The sequence below is a fragment of the Gorilla gorilla genome, chromosome X (assembly GCF_029281585.2).
Source record: "Gorilla gorilla gorilla isolate KB3781 chromosome X, NHGRI_mGorGor1-v2.1_pri, whole genome shotgun sequence".
NCBI classification, from domain to species: Eukaryota; Metazoa; Chordata; class Mammalia; order Primates; family Hominidae; genus Gorilla; species Gorilla gorilla.
Genome location: NC_073247.2, coordinates 76658486 through 76680456, shown reverse-complemented (window position 1 = coordinate 76680456; position 21971 = coordinate 76658486). Strand labels below are relative to the sequence as shown.

Here is a 21971-nt window from a genome sequence, read left to right as displayed (position 1 = left end):
GTGGTGGTAGGTAAAGCACCTTGGTTTCTTCTTCTTCTTGAGGGGTTGCATCTCTCTTTCTACAGGAGAGGTAAAGGAAGGGAACTATCATTTATTGAGTCCCTTCCCGCCCCTGTGTGCCAGGCCCTTTGACCTACTTTTGCTCATTCAGCAAGAGTCCTGTGAGCTTCCTACTCCTCCTTTACAGCTGGGGAAATAGAGGCCCAGAGAATTTGAGTGATTTTCCCACAGCCACGCAGCTTCAAATTGCCACATTTTGTGGGTCTGCCTGCAAAGGTATTCCTTTTCCCACTATGTCCCAGGTAAAGTCTGGAAAGGAGAAGGGAATATGTTGCAATTTTTTTTTTTTTTTTTTTTGGCAAAAGCATCAGAAGCTAGCTAGAAAATGAGACACCTTAGTACGGTAGAATGCCAGCTGTCATAACGATGCAGCTAGTCAGAAGCTTAGGCTTGCAAATGGAGAGCCTAGACTTCCACTCTCACCAAGCTTCAAAGGAACCCCATGCCCAGAGAAGGACCAGTTGTGAGCAAGGACTTTAATCCCCAGTGAAAATAGACCTCTCCCAGTGAAGACCATATGGAGAACCATGACTTCTACCCTTACCAGTGGTAACTAGGAGTTTCTACCTCAACCAGCTAGGATGGAATCAGCATAGGCCCAGAGAGAAGGCCAAACTTTCACCTCTAAACAGCAGTAACAAACAGCCCTTCCCCAATCTGGATGTCAAGAGACAGTGGAGAAACTGGACTTCTACTGTCCCTCTTCCATCCAAGAGAGTGGTAGAGGACTGCTAAAACAAAAGATTTAAATAAGATCCAGAGTGTCCAACTTTTAATCAAAAATCACTTTCCATACTAAGATATCCACTTGAATGAGAAGAGAAAATAAACAGATGCCAATACTGAGATGACACCCATGTTAGAATTATCTGATAAGGATCTTAAAGCACCTGTCCTAAAAACATTTCAGTGAGCAGTTACAATACACTTGAAACAAATGATAATGTAGAAAATCTCAGAAAATGAATAGAAAGTCTCAACAAAGAAATATAAAACATAAAGAAGAACAAAGTGACATTTTTAGAATTGAAAAATACGGTAACATAAAAACCCCAAAAAACTCAATGGATAGGTTCAACAGTAAGGTGGAGAAGACAGAGGGAAAAAATAGCTTACAAATATAAAACAATAGAAATCACTGTGGCACTATAACAAAAGCTTTAACATTTATGCCAACAAATTCCCAGGAGAAAGAGGGCAGGATTGGAAAAGTATTGGGAAAAATAACGACTAAAATCTTCCCAAATTGTGCAAAAGACATAAACATTTAGATTCAAGAAGAGGAGCAAACACCAACATAATCAACACAAAGAAACACACTCCAAAACACATTGTAATCAACCTTCTGAAAATGAAAGAAAAAGGAAACTTCTTCAAAACAGCTGAAGAGAAACAAAAGCTACAAAGGAAAAAAAAAATAGAATGACAGATCTATCATCAGAAACTGATGATGCCCTAGCATTTTTTAAGTGCTGAAGGAAAAGAAGTGACAACCCATAAATCTATGTCCAATAATAATATCCTTCAGTATTGAATGGGTAATCAAGACATTCTCCAATGAAGAAATACTAAGGAAATTTAGATATACCCTAAAAAAAGATGATAGTAAGCTCTGAAAACAGAAAAGAAACAATAAACAGTAAGCAAAAACATGGTTAATGCAGTAGACTTTCTCTTTCCTCTTGAAATTTCTTGTATTTTGATAATTGAAGCTAAATTTATACTGTTATCTAGTGTGGTCTCAGCATATGTAGAGGAAATATTTAACACATTTATATTGTAAACTGGGGAATGCAAAGAGATGTAAAGGGGAGGACATGCTTCTACACTTCATTCAAGCATGTAAAGTGGTAATGTCAGAAGACTTAAATAAATTATGTATACATAATATATTACTGAGAGAAAACACTGAAAATGCTATACAAAGAAATGTACTCAAAACATTATAAATAAATCAATATGAATTTTTTAAAAATGCTCCAGTCACCCACAGGCAGGCAGGGCAAAGAAAATGGAGAAACTAAAATTATGGAGAATGAACAGAAAAAAAATAAAAAGGCAGACTTAGCCTTCATGTATCAATAATTATGTTCACAACAAATAGTCTAAATACCTTGCAAACATTAATCAAAATAAAGCAGGAATGGCCATTTTAATATCAAATAAAACAGACTTCAGAGCAAAGAAAATTCCTAGGGACAGAGATGGATATTACATAATGAAAAATAGTCAGTCTACCAAGAAGACATAACAATTCCAAATGTGTGTGTTCCAAAAGTGACTTAAATTAAACTGCTTTTGACGATTTTACAGTAATATACAAAGGTTAAGCCACTTGGTTTAAGAATTTAAAATGGAGAAAGTACTATAAATATATACTTGATGTTCACATATGGACAGATAAACATGTATGAGAGATAGAAATAAGGAAGGAGCAAAGGGTCAAAGAAACTGAAGAAAGGAACTAACATTTGTCAAGCACCTTTTAATTTAAAAGCTCCTGGCTCATTTACTCTTTAGTCTTCCCACAGGAAATCTGGGATAGGAATTATTACCCCCATTTTACGGATAAGGACATTGAGGATCAGAGAGATTAGGCAACTTTCCCATGGTTACACAGCTAGGAAAGAAAAAATAATATATCTTCCTATTCACATGGCATGCGCATTTCAATGTTATTAACTGCCCTTACAAATGCTGATTATCTGATTAACCATTATTCACAGTTCTTCAACTGCTATAATCCTAAATCTCTTGAAGTATAAGCATAGCAGCATATTTCTGTTAAAGAAATAATGTTTGCTGGAGAGAAGCAGGAATGATGACGGCAGCATCATCTAATGACCTATTGAAGTCAAGCTAAGAGCCTTACACACATCCAGACACGAGCCCAGAAATATATGCATTCATACTCAGCACTCACACCAATGGCAGAATTTGCAGTGGGAAAAACATCAGAAGCAGATTCTCCCACCACAGACCATTTTCTGCTTCTAACTCTGAACACACGCCCACCCCTGTCTTTCCTCCCAATCCGAATCACACTCCCACATTATGTTCCCAACCTCAGCCTCCAAATCCTACACTAATCTATTTTGCCCGTGTTTTCCTTGGACTTTTAAATGGTGATGAAGGAGCATGTAGATAAGTGGAAGAAGAGAGACAAGAATGGAACAAAAGAAGGGAGATAGAAAAGAGGGAAAGGGAGGATAGCAGTAATAAAACAGAGACAGTGAGTACAGGCACCATTAAATGGACCAGAGCCCTACACCAGCTCCCCAAGTACATAACAATATTTCCTTAAAATGCACATGCCATCCATTCATGTGTATTGCGTACACTGACACCCCGATGTACACATATCCATACACAAAGAGCTTTCCTCACTTGAAAAAAAGAAAAACCATTTTGGAAGGAGATGTTGAGTTAAGTAGATACTCTTAAATGAATGTTTCTCGACTGGGTCCTTCTTTTCTTTTTTTCTTTCTACACACTCTTTTGAGTAAATTCCTGTACTTCCATGGCTTCAAATATTATCCTCCAAATCTCCAACCTCTATACCCCACCCACATTCATGCTTTAGCCCATACATATGACAGCCTACTGGGCTTGTCCGCCTGGAAGTTTCACAGATAAATCTCAGCTTTATATCTATGTCTCTTCCTACAGCAATCAAGCTCCTCCCCTTAAACCTTTGGTTTAATACCACCATTCTCTGCACAGTTACCTCAGATGGCAATCTGAAAGTCAATGTTGACTCCCCTTTCTCTTTAATGACTCACCTGCAATCACTTAGCAAATTCTATTTCTGTCCTGAATATCTTACCCAATACCTGCCCCACTCTCCACCTCCCAGTTCACTGCTCCATTTCAGGCCTTCATTATGACTTGGCATGGATATTTGTAATGCAGTATCCATTTCCATCTGAAGAATTACTTCCCTGTCTACAGTCTCTCCTCTGTCTGCAATGTCATCCACATTGCTTTGAGCACTACCTTCCTAAAGCATGGTTGTTATTTTATTTCTCAACCATCTTCACTAACTTTTCATTGTGTATGACAATCTTTTTGAAAAATACAGGCTGTGTCCCATTATTAGCTCATAGAAAGAATTTAGTTGGTCACTAGTAGCATTTTTAAAAAACCTTTTTTAAAATAAAAAGGAAATCATCAACATACATTGCATATGAAGTAGTAGGTATACTTTGGAGAAGGTTTTGTTTAGTTTTAAATATGTGTATGTGTGTATTGTGTCATGAGGTGAAATTCATTTCTCACTTACGTCATTTCTTACTGTGTCTCTGTTGAACACACATTTACCTATCGGTGTTTCCATGGCATTCATGCTGCCTCCCCGGAAATCTGTCCCATACCCACCATTCTGACCTTATCTGCTACTGCTTTTTATTCATCCTATCCTTTAGCCATATAGAAGTTCTTACTGTTTTATGTATTTCCGTTCCACCAGACCTTTGCCTCTGCAGATTCCTCGTTCTAGAATGCCACTCTCCCATTCCAAGCATCTAAATCCTACTCATTTTTCAAGGAAGACCCATATGAAATGCCTCATCTTCTCCAAAACCTTCTCGAGTTCCCCAGTCAAAATGAATTACAATACCCCAACCACAGACTCCACAGGGAGATTTATTACAGCACTCAAGTTATCCCATCTAATGATGGAATTTTGAATTGATATCCTCCCTCCCTCCCTTCCTTCCTTCCTTCCTTCCTTCCTTCCTTCCTCCCTCCCTCCCTCCCTTCCTCTCTTCCTCCCTTCTTCCTTTCCTTCCGCCATTGGTGTGGCAGTCTTGGTAAGCTCCTCTGTTACCTGGCTTGGGGATTGACTCAGAACCAGTGCTTACTCAAGACCAAGGCACAGGACAACTGGAACCTCTGGGACTTGTGGATGGGCAAATTAAGCCAAACAATGCTGGCCACAGGAGAGAGAGTGAAAAGATGTTGGCATTTGGTATTGAGATGTAAGAAAGTTTTCAGAATGAACTGTTATAAGAAACCTACTTTGCTGATAGTAGCTTTGTTTCCAGTTGAGCAAATAAATATTACATGGAAGAATGCTTAGTACTTAGGCAATATTCTCACCAGACTGGAGTAAGCAGGAAAAGCTAGCTCCTTTGTGTTCATTCAGTGACATTTACTGAGCATAAATCTGGGCCATAATCAGGGCTGGGCTATCCTTTGGTGGCCCATCACTTAGGATAAATTAGACCCATCAGAAGGATCTTCTAATCAAAGTCAATAGCTCTGATCGCTCCCTTGAGTTCCAGACTCACATATCTAACTGCCCATTTAACTTACACCCTTGCATGTATCACTGGCATATCAAACAGGCCCTCAACTCCAGCCCCACCCCTAAACATTTTTCTTTCCCAGTCTTCCCCATCTCAGTAAATGCCTCACTATGCTGAAATCTGGAAGCCATTCTTTATTCCTCTTTTTATGTGACCCTCTCCATCCACACCATTAGCATAGTGGTTATTATACTTGACCATGCAGGAGGTTCCACCTAAAGGGCTGTTAAATCATTGATTGCTGAGCCCCATTTCCAGGGTCTCTGATTCAGTAGATATGGAGTGGGGCCTGAGAATTTACATTTCTAACAAGTTCCCAGGCAATGCTGCTGCTGGTGGTGCAGGGACTACATATGGAGAACAACTGCATTAGTAAGACCTGGCCAGTTATACCTATACAATATAATCTGGAATTGTCCACTTCTCATCATCCCCTCAACTTATTAACAAATACCAGCACTTTTCCATCAATCTCCAGTAAACAGTATCTTTTCACCTAATTTTCCCATCTTCAAGGCCTATAGGTCCCAGCTGTCCTACCCTGCTTTTTGAGTGTGCATTGGGGCTGAATCACCTCTGAAGCTGGGTGACAGATGAGCCTGCCAAGTTTGTCCCAGCAATGGATGATCTATGGCCCTAGAACTTCTCCTTCTTTGCACCTGTCCTCTTCCATATTTGCCAGAAAGAAATCATTGAAAAGAAGGTATCCAGCTGAATGTTTTATAGTCTTGGCTCAGGAGTCTGTCTGGAGAACCTGTGGCCTAGCAATCTGCTATGATTTAAATGTACCCCAAATTTCATGTGTTGAAACATAATCCTACCATTTTGATGGTATTAAGAGGAGAGACCTTTCGGGAAGTAATTAAGTCATGAAGCCTCTGCCATTATGAATGGATTAGTGCCTTAGAAAATGACTTGGAACAAGTTTAGACCCTTTTTTGTACTTCTGTGATTCCACCATATGAAGACACAACATTCATTCCCTCCTGAAAATGCAGCAACAAGGTGCCATCTTGGAAGGAGAGACCAAGCCCCTCACCAGACACCAAATCTGTTGGCACATTGATCTTAAACTTCCTAGCCTTCGGACCTGGGAGAAATAAATTTTTGTTCTTTACAAATTACCCAGTCTGTGGTATTGTGTTACAGAAGCACAAACAGACTAGGACAGGAGCTCAGGAATACTGGTCCAAAAGTTACCTAAGACTGTCATCCTGGTGACTGTAGGAACCCTAAAGTACCCTGAAAACCCTGTGGTTTCCCTGTGGTTCACGAGTCATACTAGCTGTGCTTTAGCCTCTTGGAAAAATCTCATTAGGAAATTTTATATATAAAATTGCATCTTTAATGATCTGGATGGCTTCCTCACTTGTAGGGCCAAACATTCCACAGATTTCATCTCACTGAAGCATCCAACAATTCCATGCAAGGCTACACTGAGTCCTACTTTCCAGGTAGAATTTCCAAGGTGCCAAGAGATTCCATGAAGTGCACTATTTCACCCTGAAAATTGATGACTGAGCCAGGACAAGAATTCACCCTACTGGCCTGGTTTTTATGGCTTTAAATCCATCATATGATGAAAGTTCCTTGTTGTGATGGAAAGGTGATCAGATTTACAACGCTGGATTTTCCACTTCCTGAATTTGTCTTCTTGGGCAAGTCACTTTACTTCTCTCAGCCTCAAATTCTTCATGTGTGAAAATGAAGTGAAACTTACCTGCCGGTATGGTTCTTATGAAGATTAAATTTTGATAGCATAAAAAATGCCTAATACAGTTGCTGGAACATAGTAGGCACCACAAATATAATAGCTATTGTTATTAAATAAAGCTATTATTAAATAAAGCCTTTCTTAACAGACAGTTGCTTTCAGTTCCTGTCACTTAGATAGATTCTTAATAAATATGAACCAAATGAATGAAATCCTTGCCACCCATGGTAATGTCTTTTCTTCTCTGAGGCTACTGATGCTATAATCACTCCCCTGGATTTACTACCTACCATTCAGTAGTTTTTCATTCCAAATGTAATGATTGAGCCCCGCTTATGGCCAAAGCAGAATGATAGGTGTTGTGGAGGTTAAAGAGAGAAATATGGTATAGTGCCACTCTCTAGAAAGCCCTCGTGTATATAATTACTCTGATTTCAAGTTGCTTCATGCATAAATCTGTACTTTTTAGAGGACCCAGAGGACCATGACTATGTGCCTTGTGCTAGTCCCTTTCCCATCCTGGACCTTTATTTATTCATCTCTGAAATAAAGAGGATAGATTTCATGGGTGACTTTGAAATAATGTTCTGACGAGCCCAGGGAATTCTAGGGAGGGTTATAAAGGGCCACTGTGATAGAGTCAGGTGATGGTTGAATTTGAGGACAGATTAATGACTCTGGGGGTCCCACTTCCACTTTAACCATAACAGTTATGATTTGTTCCATTTTCTATATTGGATCTCAATCAGTTATTTTATTTGAAGGAAGGGATCTTATCATTCATCCACAAGAACCAGCGCACTTCTGGATAAATGGTGCTTGCTTAATACAATTTTTAAGTCTGCTTGATTGATGGAAGTTTGTAAAGAGGGAATTTGGTATTGTGAGTACATCTAAGCAGTGACTGGCATGACACTCTGTGTAGATTAGAGAGAGGAAGGGCCTTTTATTTAAATTTAATCTTAGCTCAAACTTCTCAATTGCTGGACAGAGAATGGAAGGCTGGGAATTAGATGCAAATCCTGAAGACCACAGTAAAGGCAATCTACCTCAAATGCAACAAATTATTTATTTATTTATTATTAAGCCATTAAGCTCCTTCTCATTTCTCCTGGCTGCCTTAATCAGCAAACTTTAAAAAAATCCATTCCCTCTACGTAAGCCTTTTGACAAGTCATTTATTTTTCTGGGAAAACATGAACATGCTTAGAAGTTATGTTTAGTGGGAGTTGTAGGTTTATATTTAATTCTGGGTGCAGTAAGAGGTCATTACAGGATAATTTGAGTTGTATTTTATATACCATAGGAAACATCCATTTCAAGTGTACAATTCAGCATGTTTTAATAAATTTAAAGAGTTGTACAATCATCACCATAATATTTTAGAAAATTTCCATCATTCCAAAATTAGATCTTTGTTCAGTTTCAGTTGATCTTTGTTCTTATCCACAGCCCCAGGAAACCTGTAATATATTTTCTGTCTAAATAGAGTGGCTTTTTCTTGATGCTGCATATAAATATTATACAAATGTGGCCTTTTGGGTCTGCCTTCAGTCACTTAGCTTATTGTTTTTGAGATTCATTCACATTGTAACATGTAACAGTATTTCATTCCTTTTTGTTGACAAACAATATCCCATTGCATGGATATCGCACATTTTGAGTGTTCGCTCACAAATTGAGGAGCATTTCAGTTATTTCCACTGTTTTGGCTCTTATGAATAATGCTGCTCTGCACATTTGTGTACAAGTCTTTGTGTGGAAAAATGTTTTCATTTCTACTGCTTAGATTCTCAGGAGTGAGATTTCTGTTTCATATTGTAAGTATATGTATGACTTTTTAAGATACAAGTGTTTTTGAAAGTGGATGTCCTAGTTTCCATCCCAAGAGGGAGTGTATGAGGGTCCCAGTTTCTCTACATCCTCAACAATACTTGTTAGTGTCTGCCTCAAAAAGACATTATAGCCATCCTAGTGGTGTGGTGTGATAGCTCACTGTAGTTTTAACTTGCATATTCCTAATGACCAATCTTGTTGAGTATCTCTTCATGAGTTTATTTGCCACCCATATATCCTCTTCTGTGAAGTGTTTATTCAAACCTTTTGTTCATTTTTTAACTGGGCTGTTTGTTTACTGATTGTGAGTTTTGAGTGTTATTTACATTTTCTGGAAACACATTTTTACCAGACACTTGATTTGCAAACATGTTCTCCCAGTCTGGGACTTATCTTTTCATTGTCTTAACAGTGTCTTTTGAATTACAATGTCTTTTTTTTTTTTTTTTTTTTTGCTTGTTTGTTTGAAACAGGATATCTCTCCGCCACCCAAGCTGGAGTTCAGCAGTGCCATCGTGGCTCACTGAAGCCTTGAATTCCTGGGCTCCAGAAGTTATCCCACTTCAGCTTCCCCAATAACTGGACTACAGGCTTGTGCCACCATGCCTGGCTAATTTTTCTTAAATATTTTGTAGAGACAGGGTCTCACTATGTTACCCAGGGCGGTCTTGAACTCCTGGGCTCAAGCGATCCTCCCGCCATGGCTTCCCAAAGTGTTCTGATTATAGGTGTGAGACACCGCACTGAGCCAGAAACTTTTAATGTTGATGAAGAAATCCAATTTATCAGTATTTTTTATGGATTGTGAATTCTTTTGCCATTTAGGAGAAATGTTTGCCTAAGTCGTATTCACAAAGATTTTCTCCTATATTTTCTTCCAGAAATTTTATTTTTAGGTTTCACGTTTAGGTCTATGATCCATTTTCACTTAATTTTTTTGTATGTTGCAAGGTAGGGGTTAAGGATTTTCTTTTGCATTTGGATGTTCAGTTGTTTCACTATCATTTGTTTGAAAGACTTGTCCTTACATCTGTGGGTTTATTTCTGACCTATCTGCTTTGTTGCTTTATTTGTGTATCTTTATGCCAATAGTTTGCTGATTTGATTACTATATCTTTTTAATAATTATGGAAACCAGGTCATGTAGGTTCTCCAACTTCATTATTCTTCCTCAGAAATAATTTTGGCTATTCTAGGCACTTTGAATTTCTATGAGTTTTAGATTCCCCTTGTCAGTTTCTACCAAAAACCATACTGGGATTTTAATAGGATTTTGTTGGATCTGTAGATTAGTTTGTTAGATTTCACCAGTGTGGAATGAAATAATGTCCTATTTCTGTGCATTTTTATGATTCCATTTAACTTATTTTATGATTTATTAGCTGTAATGCTGTTTTATTATTTCAGTGGCTGCTTTAGAGTTTATAATATACATCCTTAACTTATCACAACCTACCTTCAATTGAGTGCATAATACTGCACATATAATGTAAGAAACATACAACACTATATTTCTCCCTTTCTGGCCTCTGTGCTATTGCATTTTGGTACTTTTTGGTTTAAACTGTTGATTATATTTTTAAGTAACTTAATTAAGGAAGAAAATAATCATGATATTTTTCTATGTAGTTACCATTTTCAGTGCTCTGTATTCCTTTGTTTTGATACATTTCCCTCTGCTATCATTAGTGCAAGTTTGCTGATGATATAGCATTTTACCTTTCCTTGTGTGAAAAGTTCTCATTTTACCTTTGTTTTCAAAGTTGTTTTCCCTGGGTAAATAATTCTATATTAGCATGGATTTCGTCCATACTTTAAAAGCGATACACCACTGTCATCTTGCTTCCAACATTCTGATACTCTTTGTGTAACATATCCTTTGTTTCTGACTCCTTTACTGGTTTTGAGCAATTTGATTATGATATAGCTTGGTGTGATGTTCTTTATGGATTTTATGCTTGGAGCTTGATGAATCTATTGGATCAGTGGGCATATAGCTTTAATCAAATTTGAAAGATTTTTGGCCATTTATTCTTCAAATATTTTTGTCTTCCTCTTTCTTCTTGGTCTTCAGTTACCTGTATTTTTAATTTAATTTAATTTAATTTGATTTAATTTAATTTAATTTAGTTTTACTGTGGTAAGGTCGCAGAACTTGAGATCTACCCTCAACAAATTTTATATTTACAATACAGTATTGTTAACTAGAAGCATAATGTTGTACTGCAAATCTCTTGCAGTTATCATCCTGCACAACTGAAACTTTATACATATTGAATAGCAGCTCTACGTTTCCCCCTCCTTCAGTTCCTAGCAACTGCCATTCTACTCTCTGCTTCTAAGAATTTGACTATTTTAAATACCTCATATGAGTGGAATCATGCAGTATTTCTCCTTCTGTGATTAGCTTATTTCACTTAGGATTATGTCCATGTTCTCTCATATTGTAGGACTTCCTTCTTTTTTAATGCTTAATAATATTCCATTGCATAAATATACTACATTGTTAATTCATTCATTTAGGTTGTTTTTATATCTTGGCTATTGTAAATAATGCCATGATAAACACGGGAGTGCAGATATCTCTTTGAGATCCTGATTTCAATTCTTTTGGACAAATACCTAGAAGTAGGAGTGCTGGATTTATATGTTTATATATATTTATTATACCTGTTGGCCATGTTTATGTTCTTTGGAATAATGTTTATGGAACTCTTTTGCCCAGTGTTCAATCGGGTTAATAGTTTTTGTACTATTGGTTTGTAGGATTTTCTTATATTTTATACAAATTAATCCATTATCAGATATATGATTTGCAAATATTTCATCCTTTATGCAGTTTGCCATTTTACTCTGTTTATTGTTTCCTTTGCTGTGCAGAAACATGTTAATTTGATGTGATCCTACTTGGTAATTTTTGCTTTTGTTGCCTGTGCTTTTGGTGTCATATCCATTAAATCATTGCCACAAGCAAAGTCTTGAAAAGTTTTTCTCTTATGGCTTCTTGTAGGAGTTTTGTAGTTTCAGAAGTTATGTTCAGTGTTTAATACATTTGTAGTTAATTTCTGTGTATGGTATAAGATAAGGGTCCAATGTTATACGTTTGAATGTGGACATAGTTTTTCCCATAGCATTTATTGAAAGGACTATCATTTCTTGCATTGTGTATTCTTGTAAACTTTGTCAAAGATCAAGTGACTGTATGTGGGTGGATTCATTTCTGGGCTCTCTGTTTTTTCCCATGGCCTCTATGTCTGTTTTTATGGCAGTACCATACTGTTTTAATTACTGCAGCTTTGTAATATATTATAAAATCAGGGGATAAGATTGTTCTGGCTACTTGGAGTTTACATGAATGTAAAAAAAAAATGCCATTGGGATTTTTATAAGGATTGTATTGAATCTGTAGATTGCCTTGAGTAGTATGGTTAAGTCTTCCAATCCATGAACATGGATGTCTTCCCATATGTTTGTGTCTACCTTAATTTCTTTCATCAGTACGTTATAGTTTCATTTATTGCTAAGTATTTTGTTCTTTTCGGTGCTATCATAAGTGGGATTGTGTCTGAATTTCCTTTTCAGATAGTTTGTTGATAGTGTACAGAAACACAACTGACTTTGTATGTTGATTTTGCATCTTGTAACTTTACTGAATTCATTTATTAATTCTAATAATCTTTTTGGAATTTTTTGGGTTTTGTACAAATATGATTTTGTCAACTGAAAACAGCAATAATCTTACCATTTCCTTCTCAATTTTGGTGACTTTTATTTCATTTTCTTGTCTAATTGCTCTGGTTAGGTCTCTAGGATCTGTGTTGAATAGAAATGGCAAGAGTGGACATCCTTGTCTTTTTGCTGATCTTTCAGTGTTTTACCATTAAGTATGACTTAGCTGTGGGCTTTTCATATATGGCTTTTATTGTGTTGAGGTAATTTCCTTCTATTTTTAGTTGTTGAGAGTTTCTATCAGGAAAGGGTGTTGAATTTTGTCAAAGGCTTTTTCTGCATTTATTGAGATGATCATGTGACTGTTATCTTTCATTCTGTTGATGTGATATAGTACATTAATTGACTTTTGCATGCTGATCTATCCTCACATCACAGGGATAAATTCCACTGGCAGTGTTGTATGATACTTTTAATGTGCTGTTAAATCAGTTTGCTAGTCTTTTGTTGAGGATTTTTACCTGTATATTCATCAGAGATAGTGTCCTCTAGTTTTCTTTTCTTGTGGAATCTTCATCTAGCTTTATTATTAGGGTAGTGCTAGGCTCATAAAATGAGTTTGGAAGTGTCGCCTCTTCACTTTTTTGGAAAAGCTTGAAAAGGATTGACATTAACTCTTCTTTAAGTGTCTGTCAGAAGTCACCAGTGAAGCCAGCTGGTCCTGGCCTTTTCTTTGTTGGGAAGTTTTTAATTACTGTTTCAATCTCCTTACTAACTGCAGGTCTATTCAGATTTTCTATTTATACAGGACTCAGTCTTGCCAGATTGTATGCTTATAGGAATTTATCCATTTTTTATGTTATCCAATTTGTTGATATGTGATTCTTCATAGTAGTCTTATGATCCTTTCTACTTCTTTGGCATCAGTTGTAGTGTGTCATCTTTCATCTCTGATTTCAATTAGTTGATTCTTTTCTATTTTCTCTTAGTCTAGCTAAAGATTTGTCAATTTTGTTTATTTTTTCAAAAAAAACCCTCTTAGTTGCATTAAAAAAATTTGATTCTTTATTTGGCTTATTTCTGCTCTCTCTTCATTATTTCCTTCAAAACTGACCAATAAATCACATGGTTAATAGAATTATTAGCTGATGACATTAAAAATTATTATAAATCCATTTCATATGTTCAAAAAGCTTGAGGAAAAACTGACCAAGTAGAGGCATGGCAGAAATAAAAAAGATTCAAATAAAAAGTCTATTGATGAAAACTATTATGTCTAAGATCAAAAAATTTCTTAGTTTAGAAAAAGAGGGAGAAAAGATTAGTGAACTTCCAGAAATAGTAATAGAAATCATCCCAAACAAAATACATAGGGTTAAAGATTTTTAAAAATAAACAGTATCAGCAAATTGTGGGACAACTTCATTTGGTTAAAAATACAGATAACCATCATTTAAAAACAAAGAAGAACATTATGTAATGATAAAACAGTCAATTCACCAGAAATATGTAACAATTATAAATATATATACACCCAATATCAGAACACTGAACTATATAAGGAAACATTGACAAACTGATGGTAGAAATAGACAGAAAGACAATAATAGTAAGAGACTTCAATACCCCACTTTTAATAATGGATGGAACAGTCGGACAGAAAATCAATAAAAAACAGCAGGCTTAAGAAACACTACAGACCAAATGGACCTTACAGACATATAAAACATTAAACCCAAGAGCAACAGAATAGATGCTCTTCCTAACTGTACACAGAACATTCTCCAGGATAGAACACATTAGGACAATTAGCACATCTTAACAAATGTAAGAAGATCAAAATCCTACCAAGTATCTTTTCTGACCACAGTGAAATTCAACAGTAGAAGGAAAACTGGAAAATTCACAAATACCCATCTTAAGGGTTATATTTTTCCTGCTTATTTGTACATCTGGTAATAGTAAAGTGTGAATGGATGCCAGAAATAGTGAATTTTATCTTGTTGGTTGCTGCATGTATTTGTATTACTATACTTAGTATCAGTTTTATCCCTATAATTCTTGCTGTTAAGCATAGTTAAGTGGAACCAAAGTAGTGCTTTGTCTAGAAGTCATTTCCCCAGTACTAATGCAAAACCTTCTTTGTACTTTAATGCTTTATGAATTGTGAAGTTCTTCTACCTTGGCTATTGGAAATAGGTCCATGTGGGCTCTGATCACTGTCCCCTTTGGGTGGTTATTTTCCTGGCCTTATGTAGTTTTCTTATACACGTGTGCTAATCAATATTTAACTGAATAATTGGTGGAGTTGGATCCTCTGAAAATTGAGAGAGTCCCCTTTTTTTCATTAAAAAAAAAAAATAAAAACAGTGCTATTGCAATAGAGTTCTCTTTCTACATAGGTCTACACTCTCCAAAACTCTTTTCTGAAAAATTTTGATACCTTGGCTTCCCCAGAGTCATGGCTCCATTTTTTACAATTGAAGGAGACTAGCAGGCTCTGAATGAGTTTCCCTTCCCTGAAGCCTAGAATATTTATCTAGGCATGAAGATATAGCCATCTTAGGGCTCATCTAAGCCTTTCCATCTTTTGGAGATCACTGACCTTACTTGCCTGAAGTCCAGTGACTTAAGTGCTATTTTTTCATATATTTTGTCAGTTTTTTTCTGTTTTTAGTTATGCCTGGGAGGGTAAATCTGGTCCCTGTTACCCTATCTTGACTAGAAGTGAAAGTCAAGGTTATTTCTCAAATATGGTTTCAAAAGATCAGATTTTGTCATTTAAGATACATATTTTGCATTCAAAAATGTAAAGTCAGGGTGTGTCTTAAAATCTGTTGGTGTTTTAATCATGCTTAAACATGTGACTGCTGTTGGCCAGGATGCAGTTGTGGTGGTGTTGTCAATATCTGAGCACATGTGAACTTTGCCATGACTATTCATATTGTCTTCTCTTAAACTGAATTATGTCCATGGTTGCCAACATGTACTGTCCATGGTTGCCACCATGTATTTAGGTTAATTGTCATTTAAAATGTCCTCAAAAAAATTTCACCATGATTTTCCATCAAAATAGAAAGCTATTTTGTATGAAGAAGAACTCAGACTAGAAAAGTCTGATAAAAATAATCTCTTAAATAAGTCTACATTAGGTCTTTCAATTTGTATAAAATGTAAATTTTGAATTATAAGAAAACAATTTGTTATACTGTAATTGATAGCATTTTTCTTAGTAGTGTACAAAATCATGTGTACCTTACATTCAAAGGCATCCTAGATTCAATTAAATAAAATAACTGATTAGCCAGGATATTAATAATGCTAATCTAAGAAAGTCCTAAAATAACAGTGTTTAAAACAAGACAGTTTTAATTCTCCCTCACATTATTGATCTGGGAACAAGGTATTTGTGGTTTGTGGTGGTGTTTGATACTGGGGACCTAGGCTATTTTTATATTGTTGCTTCACTGTATACAGGGTATTGCCCTCATCTATATGGTTCAAGATTGCCCACTGTTGTGTACACATTTTATCCAATAGGAAAATAGCAATGGGAATGGTTCTTCCACTTATAGTCACAATCCAGAAGTTGTAGACATCATTTCTGCTTCCATAAAATTGGCCAGAAAGTTGTCATATGGTCACAAATAGCTGCAAAAGGGATGGGGTAATATAGTCCTTATTTCAGACATCTTCATGCCCAGCTGAAAATCAGAGGGTCTATTGCTATAGAAAGAGGGGAGAATGAATTTGGGGAGACAGGAAGTATTGTGTTGTTTAAGAGAGAAATGAGATCAGCTCAGGGTATATTCTGCTACAGGTCTCCAATTGGGTGCCACCCCCAGTACCTTCTTAATTCTCCAGCTTTCTGAATGCAAACATAGATACAAGAGCCCTTATGCACTGCTGGTAAGAGTATGAACTGTTATAGCCATCCTGCTGAGCAAATTGGCACTGCTTAATCAAAGTAAGAATGCACATTACCTGGGCCCCTGAAATCCAACTCCTGGGATAAATCACCCCCCACCACCACCAAAAAAAATTACTGAGACAGGTACAAGGCTATTCACTTAAATGTTATTTTGGAGGTGGGGAGATAGAGGCAAAGTGGAAGTCTGTCCCTGGAAGAGTCAACAGATACAATGTGGTTGATAGCCATATATAGAAGCAAGGAATTCTGGATATTAACTTGAGATTGCTGTGTGAAAACCATATTTTGGAAATTGGCCAATATAACAATTTTTATATACACATATATGTACATATATACACACACACATAAATACACACACACACACACACACACACATATACACAGGCATGTGCCATATAATGATGTTTCAGTGAACAATACACCACATATACCATAGTGTGGTCCCTGAAGATTACAATGGAGCTGAAAAACTCCTATCACCTAGTGACGTACCCACTGTAACATCATAGTGCAATGTATTACTCACGTTTTTGATGATACTGCACTGCCAGTCATATAAAAGTCTAGCATATAAAATTATCTACAGTACATGATACTTGAAAATGATAACAAATGACTATGTTACTGGTGTATGCATTTACTATACTATACTTTTTATCATTATTTTAGAGTGTACTCCTCTTACTTATTAAAAAAAAAATAACTGTAAAACAGGTTCAGGCCGGACTTCCAGGAGGTATTCCAGAAGAAGGCATTGTTTTCATAGTCCTTGAAGACTTTCCAGTGGGACAAGATGTAGAGTTGGGAGACAGTGATATTGACAATCCTAACCCTGTGTAGGCCTAGGCTAATATGTGTGTTTCTGTCTTTATTTTTATTTTTATTTTTTTTATTTTTGAAACCTGGTCTCACTCTCTCACCCGGGCTGGAGTGCAGGGGCACGATCATGGCTCATTGAAGCCTTGACATCCCAGGCTCAAACAACCCTTCCACCTCAGCCTCCCAAGTAGCTAGGACCACAGGCATGCACCACCACATCTGGCTAATTTATAATTTTTTTTTTAATAGAGATGGGGTCTTCCTATGTTGCCTAGGCTGGTCTCAAACTCCTGGCCTCAAGCGATCCTCCTGCCTTGGCCTCCCAAAATGCTGGGGTTATAGACTTGAGCCACTGTGCCCAGCCCGTATCTTTATGTTTAACCAAAAAGTCCGAAAAGTAAAAATAAATAAATAAATACAAACATAGAAAAAATGCTTATGAAATAAGGACATAAAGAAATAAAATATTTTTGTACAGCTGTACAGTATGTTTTTGTGTCAAGCTAAGTATTATTGCAAAAGAGTTGTTAAAAGAAAAACTTCAGCCAAATTAAATTTAAAGGAGGTTAATTGAGCAATGAATGATTCATGAATTGGGCAGCCCTTAGAATTACAGCAGATGCAGAGAGACTCCAGCACAGCCATGTAGTGGAAGAAGATTTATAGACAAAAGGGAAGTGACATACAGAAATTGGAAGTGAGGTACAGAAACAATTGGATTGGTTACAGCTCAGTGTTTGCACTATTTGAACACAGTTTGAACCCTCAGCAGTGTATGAGTGGTTGAACTATGGCTGCTAGGACTGGCCAAGACTCAGCTATTGTTACAGGCACATACTCCTAAGTTACGTTTTCAATCTTGTCTACCTATTAAGTTAGGTTATGCTTTGTCCTCTTGGACTCAAATGTAGAAGTACAGTCCTTCTCAGGCTATATTTAGTTGGCTTTAACAATTCCTCCCTTTTGGTTACTTTCTCAATTTTGAGATGTTGACCAAAACTTTAGTCATTGATGTCACTATCACCATTGTAAATGTACTTATTTGGTCTTGAAACCCACTGGAAAACAGTAGAACAGTGGGTTTTACAAGGTGGGAACAAGGACAGAGTAGAGGGTACCTCCTTATGCTGTAACATCCTGTTTGCAGGAGAAAAACAAAATCTGGTCTGTTCTAGGATCTATGTGTTTCCTTAAAGTCTTAGTTTGATTATGTCACATTTAGTATGAGCGACTCCATGTTTGTTTGGTTTGGTCTGTTAGGGCCTAATGCAAGAGCTCAGTCCAAAACAATGGCCTCCCATAATTTTGTTTAAAAACTCTACTTTTCGGGTCAGGTTCTTACTTAGGTGAGAGTGTGACCAAAACTTAGGGCCTTAGTGCCACTCTGTTACCATCATTTTGGGTTTCTGGTCTCAGCATGTAATTCATAAGTTACCATGTGTTCATGGTTGCATATTTTTTTCAGCTCTTGTCATCCCAGTTGAAGAGAGACCATTTGATATTCTATAGATGGCTGCATGCAAACATTTAAAACTTTTGAGAGAATGCAGCGCACAAGGGAGACTACTATTATGGCTATTGGGAGGATAACACCAACAGTTTGTAGTATGCTCCTTACCCAGGGTTCCCATAAATCAAACCACTTAAACTTAAATAGATTAAAGAATGGGCTAAAGAGTCTACTCACTTAACTAAGCAGTCTTTCCATTAATCCCCTACAACCGAATTTTTATATTCTACATTTGACGTATTTCTCCATAGGCAACAACTGCCAGCAGGTGCACAGATATTTTTCCATTGAGCCAATGCTATTATTTAGTATAACTTTCACAAGAGAATTTAAAGTCTGTTGTGTAGCCATAGCCTTTACAGTAAAATCTGCTATAGAGCCTATCATGAGGGATACATTTTTAATCATTGCTTCTTTTACTCCAAACCAAGGAAGAAAGATCTAACAAATGATGTCCTCTAGAAGAGTAAAGGCCTCCTCATAATGTTCACTTTAACCCATGATGTGGGTTAAGAGGAGTGAACCAATGTTCTCTTTCTGACTGATTATGAGGCAACGTGTGTACTGTTAAAGCTTCTTGTCTACATTGAGCCTTCGTCTTTTATCTGTCAAAGTATAAGGTTATCCATGTATAAGGCTGGCTGCAAAATCCTTCACAAATAAAAGTATACCCCATAAGTACACACAACAGACCCTCTTTTCACTTCTATTCTTCATAGAGGCATAAGCAAGGAAAAAAATAGTTAGACAAGAATCTCATGATGCTAGAGAAGTCTTGATCTTTGATCTTGGGAAAAGCTATTCACAGCAGAGATGCCATCTTCTTCTGGGGAGAAACTTCCCAGGTTAGCTTTACTTTAAGGGCTTCACTGGGTGTACAGTTCCAAGAGTGTGGAGGGACCCTTCTCAGTTGTGAGATTATGAACTTAAAATTCAAGGTCCTGAAGTTTTGCTGTAGTGTGGATGGCAAATACAGCCTTTCTCTGATGTTCTCAGAAGATCCAATTTTTGGGTTCTAGATTGTGAAGGGGTTGATTGTCCTCAGTCAGTGATCAATAAAAACTTTCTTTACCTGGTGAAAATACCCTGTAGCATAATAATCTACTGTTATAACAGCAACCCTCTTACATAGGAAAACTTTTATACAACCAGAAAACATGCATTGAAAATGACAATTGAATGAAATTCCTATATAAAATGTTTAAATGGCCCATCAGCTAACCAAATGCACCTGAAGCTTTGATTGCTTTCCCAGGAATATGGGTGTGACAAACCAAATATTGATCATAAACTATTTTAGGAATTTAGAAGACACCACATTAATATATAATTAATTTGGATCATTTTGTCTTTTCCATGATGAGTCACGGAATACAGAACCTTTAATAACAAAAGCTTTAACGACTCAGGAAGGAGAAAGTGGCTGTCCTGCTTCTCCATGAGTCCATGCTTAATTAACATTAGACTTATGTCCTCTTGAATACCAGTTATTTCTCCAAATTAGGTACATAGCACTGATAACTGGTGGGTTATCATAGGTAATTTGACTTAGACCATGGCGTTTATTCAAACTGTATACCTAAACAATTTCAGTATTGGCTGATTCAGCATTCAAATCTGGCAGAGTATTTTCTTGTTATTCAATCACTTCCTGTTCTACTTGGGTTAGTAGTTTTATAAACCAGTCCATCTTTTCATTAAAATTTCAGGAATTCTTATCCGGTCCAAATGATATGATTTTATAGAAACCTGTATTCAAGAGTGATTTTCAGGGACCTTTCAATCCTTTCATGAACCTCCTAAAAGACACCATATTCTAGGATTTTGCATGCTTGTGAAGTTTTTCAGAAACAGCATCAGCATTAAGCAACTAACTGTGGAAATGACTTCAAAGGATTATAGTTAAAAACACAATTAAAAGGAAAACTTCATTCTTTCTATTGTCTACAATAACATAATAACCATAATAATGATTAATAGCAAGCACTCAAACATATTAGAAATTTTGAAATCCAATACAATTTTGGAACATTTATATATATATATATATATATATATATATATATATATATATATAATTATACTTTAAGTTTTAGGGTACATGTGCACAATGTGCAGGTTTGCTACATATGTATACACGTGCCACGTAGGTGTGCTGCACCAATTAACTCGTCATTTACATTAGGTATATCTCCTAATGCTATCTCTCCCCAATCCCCCCAACCCCACAACAGGCCCCGGTGTGTGATGTTCCCCTTCCTGTGTCCATGTGATCTCATTGTTCAATTCCCACCTATGAGTGAGAACATGCAGTGTTTGGTTTTTTGTCCTTGTGATAGTTTGCTGAGAATGATGGTTTCCAGCTTCATCCATGTCCCTACAAAGGACATGAACTCATCATTTTTTATGGCTGCATAGTATTCCACAGTGTATATGTGCCACATTTTCTTAATCCAGTCTATCATTGTTGGACATTTGGCTTGGTTCCGAGTCTTTGCTATTCTGAATAGTGCCGCAATAAACATACATGTGCATGTGTCTTTATAGCAGCATGATTTATAGTCCTTTGGGTATATACCCAGTAAGGGGATGGCTGGGTCAAGTGGTATTTCTAGTTCTAGATCCCTGAGGAATCGCCACACTGACTTCCACAATGGTTGAACTAGTATACAGTCCCACCAACAGTGTAAAAGTGTTCCTATTTCTCCACATCCTCTCCAGCACCCTTTGTTCCCTGACTTTTTAATGATCGCCATTCTAACTGGTGTGAGATGGTATCTCATTGTGGTTTTGATTTGCATTTCTCTGATGGCCAGTGATGATGAGCATTTTTTCATGTGACTTATGGCTGCATAAATGTCTTCTTTTGAGAAGTGTCTGTTCATATCCTTCGCCCACTTGTTGAAGGGGTTCTTTGTTTTTTCCTTGTAAATTTGTTTGAGTTCTTTGCAGATTCTGGATATTAGCCCTTTGTCAGATGGGTAGATTGCAAAAATTTTCTCCCATTCTGTAGGTTGCCTGTTCAATCTGATGGTAGTTTCTTTTGCCGCCCAGAAGCTCTTTAGTTTACTTAGATCCCATTTGTCAATTTCGGCTTTTGTTGCCATTGCTTTTGGTGTT

General features: G+C 36.7%; 1 protein-coding gene across 5 annotated transcripts in view; it reads left to right on the top strand.

Moving 5' to 3' along the window:
* Positions 1-21971, top strand: part of ZC4H2 (zinc finger C4H2-type containing) — a 99262-nt gene that overhangs the window by 59658 nt on the left and 17633 nt on the right. The window lies entirely within an intron of this gene.